General features: G+C 40.2%; 1 pseudogene; it reads right to left on the bottom strand.

The window, feature by feature from the left end:
* Nucleotides 1-2,261: 2,261 nt before the first annotated feature.
* LOC115864175 (nucleoplasmin-2 pseudogene) lies at nucleotides 2,262-10,281 on the bottom strand (annotated as a pseudogene).
* Between the last annotated feature and the right edge of the window lie 3,048 nt (nucleotides 10,282-13,329).

The raw sequence follows: 13,329 nt of genomic DNA, 5'->3' as shown, positions 1-13,329 counted from the left end.
CATCTCCTGATCCTCAATCCAGAGCCCTTTCCCTGAACCTTTCTGCCTCCTGATAACACATCAGGCAATTTCCCCTTCATGCTAAAAACAAATAGGAAATATTGCACAACTCAAATTTCTATTTCCTTATTTAACACGTGGAATAACTTTCATCTACAGTTCAAGGCTTTCCCTCCTCCTCCTCCCTAGATTAAAGGGATACAGCCATTATAACCAAATTTCTGCACAATATTTAAGTTCTATATGCTATTTTTGTGCAATGAAAAACACTTCCTACCAAAAAATAAAGATTACAAAGAGGAATTATAAGTTTTATCACACAGAGGTTGCTTTTCCTTTTCTTCCTGTGTCTGATACCTACTCCTGTGGTTTTTTCTTATAATGCTAATCAAGTACAGTCCATGCTCAGTTTTCCACCTGAGTGCTTCCTTGACTGGCATTTGTTTATGCATAGTGGGGACGGAAGAAAGAGACAATGCCCCAGGCAGGGAGCAGATAAAAGCAATTGTCACTCAGTGTTTGTAATAAGGAAGGTGGAGTAGCTTCTGATACTAGGAGAGAATTAGAAAGTAAATTAAGTTTGCACACAGACACCCATACACATGCACGTGTGCGCCCTCAAGGGACACTTATATGCATTATCAGATTCAATCTCCACAAGGACCTTAGGAGGAAGCTTTTACCCAGTTTTCACATGAGGAAATTGACTTGCCCAAATGACAGACTCAAGATCACACAGCTAGTATGTGACAGCACAAGGATCTGACCTGAGGCTGTCTGACTCCAAACACCCACAGGAAGGAAAATTTTTCTCCCTTCTGTTTCCAGAGATTGATTTTCTACCCCTCCCCAACAAAAATAAAAAGGAGTAGAAATGGTCAGATCTGTATCAGGAACAAGTAATCCCATAAGGACTGAAGTCCTCTAGGAGTAGTACCTTCTTAAAAAGTCTCCAAGAGATAGGTGACAGCATTCTTTAAGGAACTGATTCAAGAGCCAGAAAAGATACTGAGAAGAAGGAAGAGAAAGAATGGGCACGAATAGGGAGTGTCATTAAATGAGCAAAAATGACTTACCGTATTAATGATAGCTAACGAATAAATTGTGACCAAATGCTGATGACCTCACTGCTGAGTCCCACAAAGCCTTTAGATGGTCGCCCGGACCCACCTTTCGCTGTTGTTTTCAGTGGCATGTGGGAGAAAGGTGAAAGAGCCAGGTCGCTGCAAGAGAAGTATTAGCAGCATTTTAAAAGATAAGAATAATAAAAAAAAGATTAAAAAAAAAAAGACAAGAATGAGACTGTTTACAAAGTGGTGGTTCTTTGTGTTACTAACTCAAGTAATGCAGTTTTTTTTAATTGAGGTGAAATTCATATAACATAAATTAACCATTAACATTTTAAAAGGTGTACTATTCAGTTGCATTTAGCACATTTCACTGTATTGAGCAATCATCACTTCTAACTAGATCCAAGACATTTTCATCATCCAAAAGGCAACCCTGTACCCACAGTAATGCAGTTTTGCAGAAATACTGTTAGAAAACTGGCAAAAGAGAAGAAAGTAAGACAAAAGTTCCAGTGGTATGGCAAAAAGTGAGAAGTAGCTACCTGATGAACTTAAGATAAACAACAAAAAAAACTTATTTAACAAATATTTTGCTGAAACATTATAATGTATAATGTACTGTGGGAAGGGTAAACTGTGACAAAGCGAGAGAGAAGCATGGACATATATACACTGCCAAACGTAAGGTAGATAGCTAGTGGGAAGCAGCCGCATAGCACAGGGAGATCAGCTCGGTGCTTTGTGATCGCCTGGAGGGGTGGGATAGGGAGGGTGGGAGGGAGGGAGATGAAAGAGGGAGATATGGGAACATATGTATATATATAACTGATTCATTTTGTTGTAAAGCAGAAACTAACACACCATTGTAAAGCAATTATACTCCAATAAAGATGTTAAAAAAAACATTATAATGTATAATGTACTGTGCTAAGTGTTGGATACTTAAAAAAAAATTCCCTAGCAAAGCAAACTTTACTGTAGCGCTGAGGTCAGGGCTCTTCTCTCCAGGTGCCGCTGAAACTAGATAGCTGGGGGTGACGGCTCTTGTATTGCACCTTCCACAACACCTCCATCACCTTCAGACTCAAATGGAGGGAGACTGGGGGGGTACCCTAAGTTTGCAGCACACTCCAAGGAAGGCCCACTTGCAGACCCTCTCTCAGTCACTGCAGCTAAGCCATTCCTGGTTCCTCATTTCTTGGATCCCAACTTTTCAGGTTTGGCCCTTCTCACAGGGCTCTTGTCTTTAAGACTGGTTCTCACTGCTTCTCTTCTTTTTCCACCTTTTCTTCCTCAGTAATGTTCGTCTGTTTCTGGGGTACTAGCCTCTTGACTTGTTTGACAGGGGTCTTCTCCTCTAGGGATACATCTACATCATCATTATGTTCCTCCTCTTCCTCCTTTTCCTACTCCTCCACTTACTCCTCCTCTCAGGGCTCCTGTCTGAAGGACAGTCTGAAGCATCATAACATTCCTGGCCTGAGAAACACAGGTCCAGAGCCAGCCTGGAGCTGAAAAGTGACTGGAGGAGAAAGCTCCAATCCCATCATGGAGACATGGGTAGGATGGTGGTGACGTGATGGGTTTTGTCTTCTTGTCCTCCTGGCTTGCTGGGGGCAGAATCTCCACAAGGTTCATTTTCTCTTTGGCTTTTTTTCCCCAAGCAAATCATACTAGACAACAGCTTACAGTCCTGCTTCCCCTGCTTCTGGGGTACAAAGGTTCAAGTCTGCTTCTACTGGTTTAGCTCACAGCTCCAGATCATGACTGTTATTGCCTTTTCAGCTGTGCTGCAGCATTAGGATGTGGAAGGTAGCAAAAATACAATCTAGCTTTTGTCTTCAAAAGAGTTTGCAGTCCATTGAAGGATTCAGATGTATAATCAAATGGTACAAGGTAAGCAAAAGAAAAGGGACTAGAGAGAGAGGGGTTAAAACACCAAAGGAAGGTCAGAAGAAGATTACTTGTTTTGTTTAGATAAAGAAAAGTTTTGGGCATGGACCAATGATGATTTTCTCCTACGAAGAGCCGGAAAGTGCCAGTTAAACTGCTAAAATAGGTAAGGATGTTACATTGGCACATGAACCCAATCCCCACTCTCCAGGAAAAAATGAGGAAAGAAGGGAGCTAGTTAAAGCTTCATGTGACCATAGGTCTTTCTGGTGTTATGGTGTGTAGACCCTCTCACAAGAAAGTGCCAGCCAAGTCCAAGAAACTTCAGGGGAAGATATGAAAAGGAGGTGTTGTTATGCAGTGATAGCTAAATGGCATCATTTGGCCAAAAAAAAAAGGAATGTGAGCATTTAAAACATATAAAGAATAAGCAATATAAACAGGTATGGGGCTTCCCTGGTGGCGCAGTGGTTGAGAGTCCGCCTGCCGATGCAGGGGACATGGGTTCGTGACCCGGTCCGGGAAGATCCCACATGCCGCGGAGCGGCTGGGCCTGTGAGCCATGGCCGCTGAGCCTGCGTGTCCGTAGCCTGTGCTCCGCAACGGGAGAGGCCACAACAGTGAGAGGCCTGCGTACCGCAAAAAAAAAAAAAAACAGGTATGGATGCCAATAATAATAAAACAATGGGACATAAAGAGGAATATGATAGCACTAAATCTGTAAAGTATAGAATGGGCATCGGGACTTCCCTGGCGGTCCAGTGGTTAAGACTCTGTGCTTCCAATGAAGGGAGTGCAGGTTCGATCCCTGCTTAGGGAACTAAGATCCCACACACTGCGTGGTGTGGCTGAAAAAAAAAGAATGGGCATTCACTCTGAAAGGGAAGAAAATGCAACAATTAGAGATCAAGCTTCAAATTCCACCCTGCCCAAGATGAAACAGCAAATCCTGCTAAAGAAAGATTTGTAAATATAGAAGACAGATGTCTTTCCAGAAGTATGATGAAGGATTATCAATGGAATGTAAAGACTGAGGACCTAAAAAGTGTGATAGGAAATTATCAAAGAACTCTTAAAGGAGATGTATATTTATAAAAGAATAAACAATAAATCTGAGTATTAAAACAATCTTTGAAGCTATAGAAAATAAGAGAACAAATTAATAAATATGGTTTGTATTAAATATAATATAAAACAAAAGTATCTTACTAAATGTTTTAGCAAACAATGATTCTCCAATAAAAATGTTCAAGTTAAGGGGCAGCAACCACCATTGCATGGGTTACAACTAAATATCTTTGGAGTCAGTCAAGATTAAGGGGAAGGGGGCTTCCCTGGTGGCGCAGTGGTTGAGAATCTGCCTGTCAATGCAGCGTACGTGGGTTCGAGCCCTGGTCTGGGAGGACCCCACATGCCGCGGAGCAACTAGGCCCGTGAGCCACAATTACTGAGCCTGCGCGTCTGGAGCTTGTGCTCCACAACAAGAGCGGCCGCGATAGTGAGAGGCCTGCGCACCGCGATGAAGAGTGGCCCCCACTTGCCACAACTGGAGAAAGCCCTCGCACAGAAACGAAGACCCAACACAGCCAAAAATAAATTAAAAAAAAAAAAATTGGCATTGCCTTAAAAAAAAAGATTAAGGGGAAGGAAGAGTTGAATTACAGTTCCAAAGAAAAAACTTATGGGTCTTTCTCAGAGGAAGGAGAAAGATGAAGAACAAATCAGCATCTTAAAAATAAAGAGTGGGAAATCAGAAACAGGAAGAACTACAGATGTAGAAAGTCAGGAAAACTGTTGCTATATGGATAAAATATATTAGAAAGAGAAGAGTGAAGCAAATAAAGGACCAGCAGACAAATCCACTGCATTTATAAGAAATGGAATTTTTCCATTTTCATGATGGATGAACAATTATAAATAGGTATAAAATATATGTCTGGAAATAAAACATGAAAATCAAATGAGTTAATAAGGATGGAAGTGCTTGAAAAATTATAAGCCAATATACAAATAAAAGCTTTTATTTCAAGTATGTGATGTGAGGCTCTTAAGATTAATTTTATTATTTTAAGATTTATTATTTACTTTATTTTTTTTTTGGCTGCATCGGGTCTTAGTTGTGGCATGCGGGATCTTCACTGAGGCAGTGGGATCTTTACGGGTATCTCTCTAGTTGTGGCGTGCAGGGTTTTTTTCTTCTCTCTCTCTAGTTGTGGCACACAGGCTCCAGGGCGCATGGGCTCTGTAGTTTGTGGCATGTGGGCTCTCTAACTGAGGAGCGCTAGCTCAGTAGTTGTGGCGCACAGGCTTAGTTGCCCCATGGCATGTGGTGCCGGGGACCAGCCCCAGCTGAACAGGTTTCACCCAAAGGGGAGACGGAGTCGGCGTGGACAGAGCACAAGACACCTCAAAGGATGCAAGGCTCTGACAAATTTATTCTCCTGATTTCAAAGTATTTATACTATAAAGTAATCTCATTTTCAAATTCAACATCCTCATTCCCACGCCAAAAACTCCCCCACATAGGCCACAAAACAAAGGTAATTTACATCAGCAGATTGATTAAAACAGGTTAGGTAATTTTCCCATCGCCCAGAGTCTCTCAAAACAGGTTAAGTCCATGTTGGTCACATCTACGTCAGGAACTCTGTTTACGGTTTCTTCATTCTTCTCAAAAGATTAAGGTGTTCTTGTACCTGCACATTCTGCTCAATCAAGCTATAAACTTAAGCAAATAATTCTATTAACAATTAAAAGCAAAAATATAACATTTCATCCACAGATTTTCTAACCCTATCATTATAATCCAAACAATGTACATTATTTTTTATACTTCTAGAAGGCCATGGGAACGGACATTGTACCATGAACTCATTGATTAAACCCACCGTTGCATAAAACCTTGCCACCATACCCAGGTATTTCCCAGCATGTTTATAACTCCACTGGGAGGCCATAACTCTTGCAATTTTTCTTTTAAAATCAAAAGCTACTGCAAAAATATTCCCACCATTGTATTTCCCCAACAAATATAATCATTAAAAAAGCCGAAGTAGCTACAATTCTTCTCTTGGTTTTTACCCTAACTTGGGGTTTTTCTTAAACCCCTGCATTAAAACTATACATTTTTCCCAACACCAATAACAATCCTACAAAAATCACCTTAGGCAAAGGCAGGGGAAAACAAGGGGAATCACACAGAGCAAAGCTTGGCTTCCACACAGAGGAAAGCTGTGGTCCACGGAGAAAATGGGAAACAAAGCCCTGCTGCGGCGGGAGAGCAGTTGCCATTGGCCAGGTCTCTTATCTGCTACCTGGGTTCCCATCTGAGCTGGGCGTGGGAAGCGAAGCAGCCATGGGGACAAGTTGGGGGGGTGAGGGTCTGTGCCCCACCTCTGTTGGCCCCCAAGTTCTCTCCTGATGGCCCCTCTGCGACTGTGCCTGTCTTAGGTTGTTCCTTCCCTGAGGAATCTTACCCGTCTCTGGCTAACCAGCCATCCTCCGGGGCCAAGCAGGGAGATGTGAGGTGTGCGAGTGAGCGAGGTGCAGCGCCCCCAGAGAAGGTCAGTTCTCTGTCACCTTGGTAGCCTATGCCCCCGTGGCCTCCACGCCCAGCACCTGCCCTGGGATTCCCTCGCCAACTGGCGGGGCCCCGGCTCTGATCACATGTCTTCGGGAACCCAGGTTTCTCCTCCAGAGAGGGCCCAGCTTACAGCACTGGGCAAGAGAGACCAATTACACGGCACCAGCCACCAGGAGGGAGCTGCTCTTCATGGAACAACAGGGTAGGGGGAGTATAAAAAACCCTGTGTTCAGGAAGCTTTGCAAACGAGAGCTTTGCTTTTCCATTTTTATGTCCAACAGCATCAGCTTTGCAGACACTAAGGGTCTCGTCCGTGCTGAGACTCAAAGGCACTTCCTATGTGGCTCCCGACAATGTGGGATCTTAGTTCCCTGACCAGGGATCAAACCCACATCCCCTGCGTTGTAAGGTGGATTTTTTACTACTTGACCACCAGGGAAGTCCCAAGATTAATTTTAAGATAAAGAATTTGTCCAAAACTTGGTAAATATCACAAAAGGTATAGAAATGAATAAAGTCTTTTTTATATATACAAATATACATTTATATATTGTATATACTATATAAATATTATGTAATTAATATATAGCATTATATATATATAAAAATATATAACCACTTTAATATATATGTGTGTATATATATCTATATCTATCATGAGCCCTATGGTCAGTCATCCGTCTGTTTTCCATTGAATGGCTGTTCTTTGCCCCACCCCCGCAAAGAAAGAAAAAAAGGCCACAACTTTTTTCAGTGCCCCACAGGTAGCAATGCCTCAAGTGAATTCTTCACCTCACCAGATTAAAATTTGTATGACGCATCTGCAGAGTTAGTGTTGATCTTTTTCATAGAGTTGCATCAGTTTTAACAAACATTTGAACATCACAGTACACAAACTCATGTGAACCTAAATCACTTTTGAAAGCTGACTACAGCACAATGCTTGAAGGAGGGGAACTAGATATTAATTACATGCTAAACCAGTGGTTTAAGTTATTGTACCTTTCTCATTTTTCTTTTTTTCCTGATTTTCCTCACTGAAACCAGAAATAGGCTGAAAAATTATAGGATAGATAGATAGCCAGATAGATAATAGATAAATGGAGAAATTTCCCATGGTAACTCTGATTTTTTTAAAATTAATTAATTAAATTTTGGCTGCTTTGGGTCTTTGTTGCTGCGAGCAGCTTTCTCTAGTTGCGACGAGTGGGGGCTACTCTTCGTTGCAGTGCGCGGGCTTCTCATTGCAGTGGCTTCTCTTGTTGCGGAGCACGGGCTCTAGGCCCTCAGGCTTCAGTAGTTGTGGCTCGCGGGCTCTAGAGCACAGGCTCAGTAGTTGTGGCACACGGGCTTAGTTGCTCTGTGGCATGTGGGATCTTCCCAGACCAGGGCTTAAACCTGTGTCCCCTGCATTGGCAGGCAGATTCTTAACCACTGCGCCACCAGGGAAGCCCTGCTCTGATATTTTTTATTCATCGAACAAACATTTGTGGAGGAACTGCTACATGCCAGGTACTTCGAGGGCTACAAATATGGAACAGACATTGCTTCTGACTTCATAAAGCTGATTATCTAGTGAGGAAGATTGATATGAACATAAATATCTGTAATATATTTATAGAGTAGAGTAGAAATATAGAGTAGAAAGTGATAACTGCTATGAGAGAAATGCAGGTAAGTTGCCATGGGAGCTCAGAAAAAAGAGGTTGCCTACATTTAGGAGAGATCAAGAAAAGCTGGTAGCAGAACCTTGGCCTTAAATTTTAAGAATAGGTAGAATCTGAACAAGTGAAAACAGGAAGCAAGAATCAATGCGACAAAGGCAGAGAGCCAGAAAAATTCTGGGCATGGAAAGAAAGAGCAGGGAACTTGAAAGGCTAAGGTAAAAGGAGTAATGGGCCACAATGGTGGGACGCTGCACTGTGTCAGATGGTACAGGACTCTGTGTGCCATGAGGAGTTTGTATTTTACAATGCAGTAAACAGAAAGGTATTAAGGTTTTGAGCAGGAAAGTAACGCGAGAAGAGCTGAATTTGAGATTAAGCTGATAACCCAAGTATAAAATCATGTGTAAAAAGGGTTAGGGAGAAGAGGCCAGGTGAGAGTTGGAAGGAGAGGGCATGGAGGAAATAAACATTATAAAAACAGAATCAAATAAATGTTTCATATTCCTGTTACTAATTTGCATTCCAGGAAACTAAATTCTATTAAGTTAATTTAGAAATAAGCCTTTGATTGATTGCTAACAACACCAGTCACTTATGCCCAAATGTACACAGAAAATTACCCCAGCTCTCTCTCTAAAAAAAAAAAAATATGTAATATCAATAGCTTCTGAAAGTCCTCTCAAGGTGAATTTTTCTCCTTCAAATACTGAATCCGTCATTAGGATTCTTCAGGGAGAGCTCTCATAATCCAGAGGTTAAGGAATGTGGAACCCTAGTCACAGAACTTTGGACTAATCACAGAACTCTGGGTCAATTTGTCCCACCTCCAACTTTACCAAGAGTGAAACTGAGCATCAAAGCGGGAACTGACCTGTCCAGGGAAACTTGGCTGGTTAGAACTCAAATCTCCTGATCCCTGCCCCCACCTCCTAACTCACATTCCACTGTGGATACTCTGGGTTGGCTAGAAGTGAAGTATCAAAATAAAATAACTCAATTTGCATGGGCTTAAAAAAATGGGTTTCAAACAAATAGCAATCAAGAAAAAAAATATGGCTCTACCAGAAAATTGGAAATCTGCAAGATATATATATATATGTGTATATATATTACATAAATCAATAGCAAGGTATTGCTACCTAGTTGGAATATTGACATACCACACACCTTGCTCATTAGGTGTCATAAAACACTGAGTTAAATGTAGTGTAGCAACTACTTGACTCTTTCTGGAAAATTCTGGTTACTTTGAGGAATTCCATAGGTCTTACAGAGATTTGTGGTCTCCAAACTCCAAACATTTTTTTTGTGTAGAATAACAAATATGTTTTTAATAGAATTCAGTTTGGGATTTCAGGAAGTTACTGAAAATCTGCAGCCTATAGGCATTGCAGAAATGAAGGAAAAGGTCATCAATCTCTCAAAATTCTGGCAGGAAAGGAGTGGCTGTTTCCAAAGTTCTTTTTCCTTTGCAGTAAGCTGCTTGTTGGTGCCAAAAAACAGCTCATCAGCAATATTGTTTCATTTTTTAGGGATGTTTTGAGAGAGAGAAAAAAATTAGTAATGTGTGCTGTGATTTTTCAAACCTCATGTCCCAAAGCCTACAATAATCTCACAGCGTTTTATTTTAAAAAAGGAAACCAAATGTTTGAGATTTGATCTTTAAGTCTACCTTGTTCACTGCAAGCACATACTTTAACCTTATCACAAAAAGCAACATGTAGTTTCTTTAAATGCTGCCAAGTCAAAAAAGAAAAAAAAAAGTCATAGATTCCATTGAGGACTCAGTGTTTTTCCATGTGTAACTTATGTTACACATAGTAAGAACCATAGCTACAAAATAGCATTTCTTTACCTCTGCTAGAGGGTTCATCCTCTACTGCCCCTAAATCAGGGTACCCAGGGATGTCGCATGTGCGCTCCAAGAATAGGCTGCCAAATGGTATTCAGAGTTCTCCTTGCTTGTTAAAAACAGCTGCTGCCAACTTCCAAGCTATGTCATCGCTGCTCACCAAAGGCACTGCCACTGTATGCTAGGAGGTCTGCAAGGCTGATGTCCATCGGACATCATCGGACAAGGCATCGGAAGTGTTGACAGTCCTGGCACCAACAGTCATACCACTGATAAGCTGCACTCCCTGTGTCCTAAGATTAGCAAAACAAAACAAAACAAACAGCTCCATTAGCTCTTACTAGATCTTATATTACAGCTGTGCTGGGGTCACAGGACTCAGGGACAGACTGTTCAATAGCTATTTGTTGAAAGAATGAATGAGTCCACCAGGCTGGGCTGCAAACAATCTGAGTGGCAGACACCATGATGTACTCAGATATATTCAACTCCACCTGCTGCCCTTAATGCAACCTCTGTAATTTGGTTCTTTCTTCTACTGGGTTAGTTCTTCCTTGGAAGCAACTTGAGTTGTCTTATAAATAGAATTCCAGAGGGCCCACCTCCACCAGACCCCAGAAATGCCCAGATATGCCTGAATACTAGGGAGGAGAAAACTTAGGTTCAAGCATTACCACATACTATCTCTCTTTATCTTATAAAAGGGAATTACAGAATTGACATACAAAATTCAAGTTTATGTTTTTTATATGATTCTCATCAGAAGTTATGAACTGGTAGCCTGTGGCCAAATCTGGCCAGATGATTTTTTTTAAACCCACATGATTTTTTAAAATATTTGAATCAGAATACATCTAAATCAATAGTTCTCATACATGAACATGTGTCAGAATCAAGCTTATTAAAACTCAGATTGCTGGGCTCCACCCCCAGTCTCTGATTCAGTTGATCTTGGTTGGGGTCTGATAATTTGAATTTCTACCTAGTTCCTGATGCGTTTCTGGTCTGGGGACAGACTCTGAGAACCACTTTTTGCGGGTTCTATGGTTTTCCCAAACCCCATCACCAGACCCCATTGTATTTCATCTGGCCTATTTTACTTATTCTAGTTAACTGTCTGGCTTTTGAATTTGAAAGCTGAGTCTCAGTATTTCAGGTGAAAATCCTTCTTCAGCCTGATTCAGGGAGATGACTGTATTACTCACTTTGTTTCACTTATAATACTTGGTTTATCTATAATATTACAACAAAGTCTTCAGTAAATGGTGTTTCTAATACTCAGGTCCTTATTTTTCATTATGGCTACTATTGACAATTGATTATTCATGAGATTACCACCACCTTTCCCCCCATGCACATAGATTTGCCTGATATCAGCTAAATCTAGAAGTGGGAAATGAAAAAGGCTGGGCTGTTTGTGACAAATGAGAAAGCAATTCAATTTTTGTCTATTTATGTTCAATCCTATCACTTTTAAAAATAAATGGTGATTTTTCAAGCATATGTATATTTGAATTTTTTAATCTGTACCTTGATCAAAGACCAAATATTGCCTGAACAACAAATACTGATTATATTTATAGCTATAGACATAGTAATAAGTGAGGGCAATTTAAATCTGTCATAAAGAATAAATATTTTTACATTTTTGTTTTTTAACTTTCTATTAAAATACAACAGATAAACAGAATAGTACATATATCTTAAGTGTACAGGTCATTGAATTTTCACAAATTGAATACACGTATCTAACCAGCACCCAGAGCAAGAAATAGAACATCACCAGCTCCCAGAAATCTCCCTCACCCCTTTCACAATTTTAAACCCAAGGATAACCACCATCCTGACTTCTAACGTCATAGATTTGTCTTGCCTGTTTTCGCAATTTATACAAATGGAATCACAGTATGTACTACATTGTATCTGGCTTCTTTTGATCAACATTATGAGATTCACTCACAATGGTGTATAGAGTTTGTTCATTCTCTGCTGTACAGTATTCCACTGTGTGACCATACTACTGTTTATTCATTCTACTGTTGATGAGCATTTGGGTCATTTACACTTTGAGGTCATTAGAAAAAGTGCTTCTACAAATATGTTCATATGTCATTTGCTGCATTTCTGTTGAGTGCATACCTAGGAGTAGAATGGCTGGGTCATAGGGCATGTGTACAGTCAGCTTTAGGAGATACTGCCAGTTTTCCAAAGTGGTCTTACCAATTCATACACCCACTAAAAGTGTATGAAAGTTCCAATTTCTCTACATTCTCACCAACACTTTGGATTTCACTTACACTTTAAAGACAGATAGGCTTGCCTGGATTTAAGTCATCGGTGTCTTCATTTGATTTTCATACGTTTTAAGTTTACTGTAAAACTTCTATCACTTTCAAGAAATAGAGGCATGAATCTGTCTTTAATAAATGATTGGGTTTCACAACAAATTTGTAAATAGATACCTTAAATTAGTGAATTTGCTACCTAAGTGAATTTTCCTTCTGCCATGTATTATCTACTGTTTGTTTTTAAGCCACAAAGAATATTCTATACGGGAAGATATGATCGTTCTCTGTGTTTACAGCTCTAATCTAAAGGTGTAACCATGAGTACTTTGCATTTGGTGACTGGCTGCTGTTGTTTGTAGAAACTCTTCCTGCAAGTGATGCTCTTTTAGAACCACAATTTCAATAATGCAGTAAGAAGTTCAGGTTCAAGACCTCACTCTAGGAAGTCAGAGATTTCTGGATGCCTGCCCACAGGGAATAACATTGACAGTTTCTGGCCAAAGGTTGACTCTAATGATCAGTAACAAAATTTCTAATGTTATGCAACTCCTCTCACTCTGCTGTAAGTGGCTTCTTCAAAAACACTGAGATAAAGCACAAATAAAGACATCATTTGTGTTGCTGTCAAGGACTAGCTGGGGAACCAGTCTTAGGCCCCTGGGACCTTCTTTTTTTTTCTAGGCTGGTTTTCTCCCAAGAATCTCTGGTAATCAAGTGTTATAATACAGTAAATGTTTTATTTAATTGTTTAATTGAGCAGGAAATGGCCTTAGCAGAACTAAGGTATTTCGTATTTCACACGCTTAATATTTATTTCTTTCCTTTTCTTGTCTAATTTGATTTCTGACTTTGATACATTGCATCTTAAATTTTGTTGTTTCACCTGGGTAAGTACAATATTTACACTTTTCTTCTCTTAATATTTAACAGCTTAACAATGTAAACTCTCATTCCATATTTGTCACTTTTAACCGAA

The sequence above is a fragment of the Globicephala melas genome, chromosome 12 (genome assembly GCF_963455315.2).
Source record: "Globicephala melas chromosome 12, mGloMel1.2, whole genome shotgun sequence".
In the NCBI taxonomy this organism is placed as follows: Eukaryota; Metazoa; Chordata; class Mammalia; order Artiodactyla; family Delphinidae; genus Globicephala; species Globicephala melas.
This window is presented reverse-complemented; position numbering and strand designations above follow the sequence as displayed.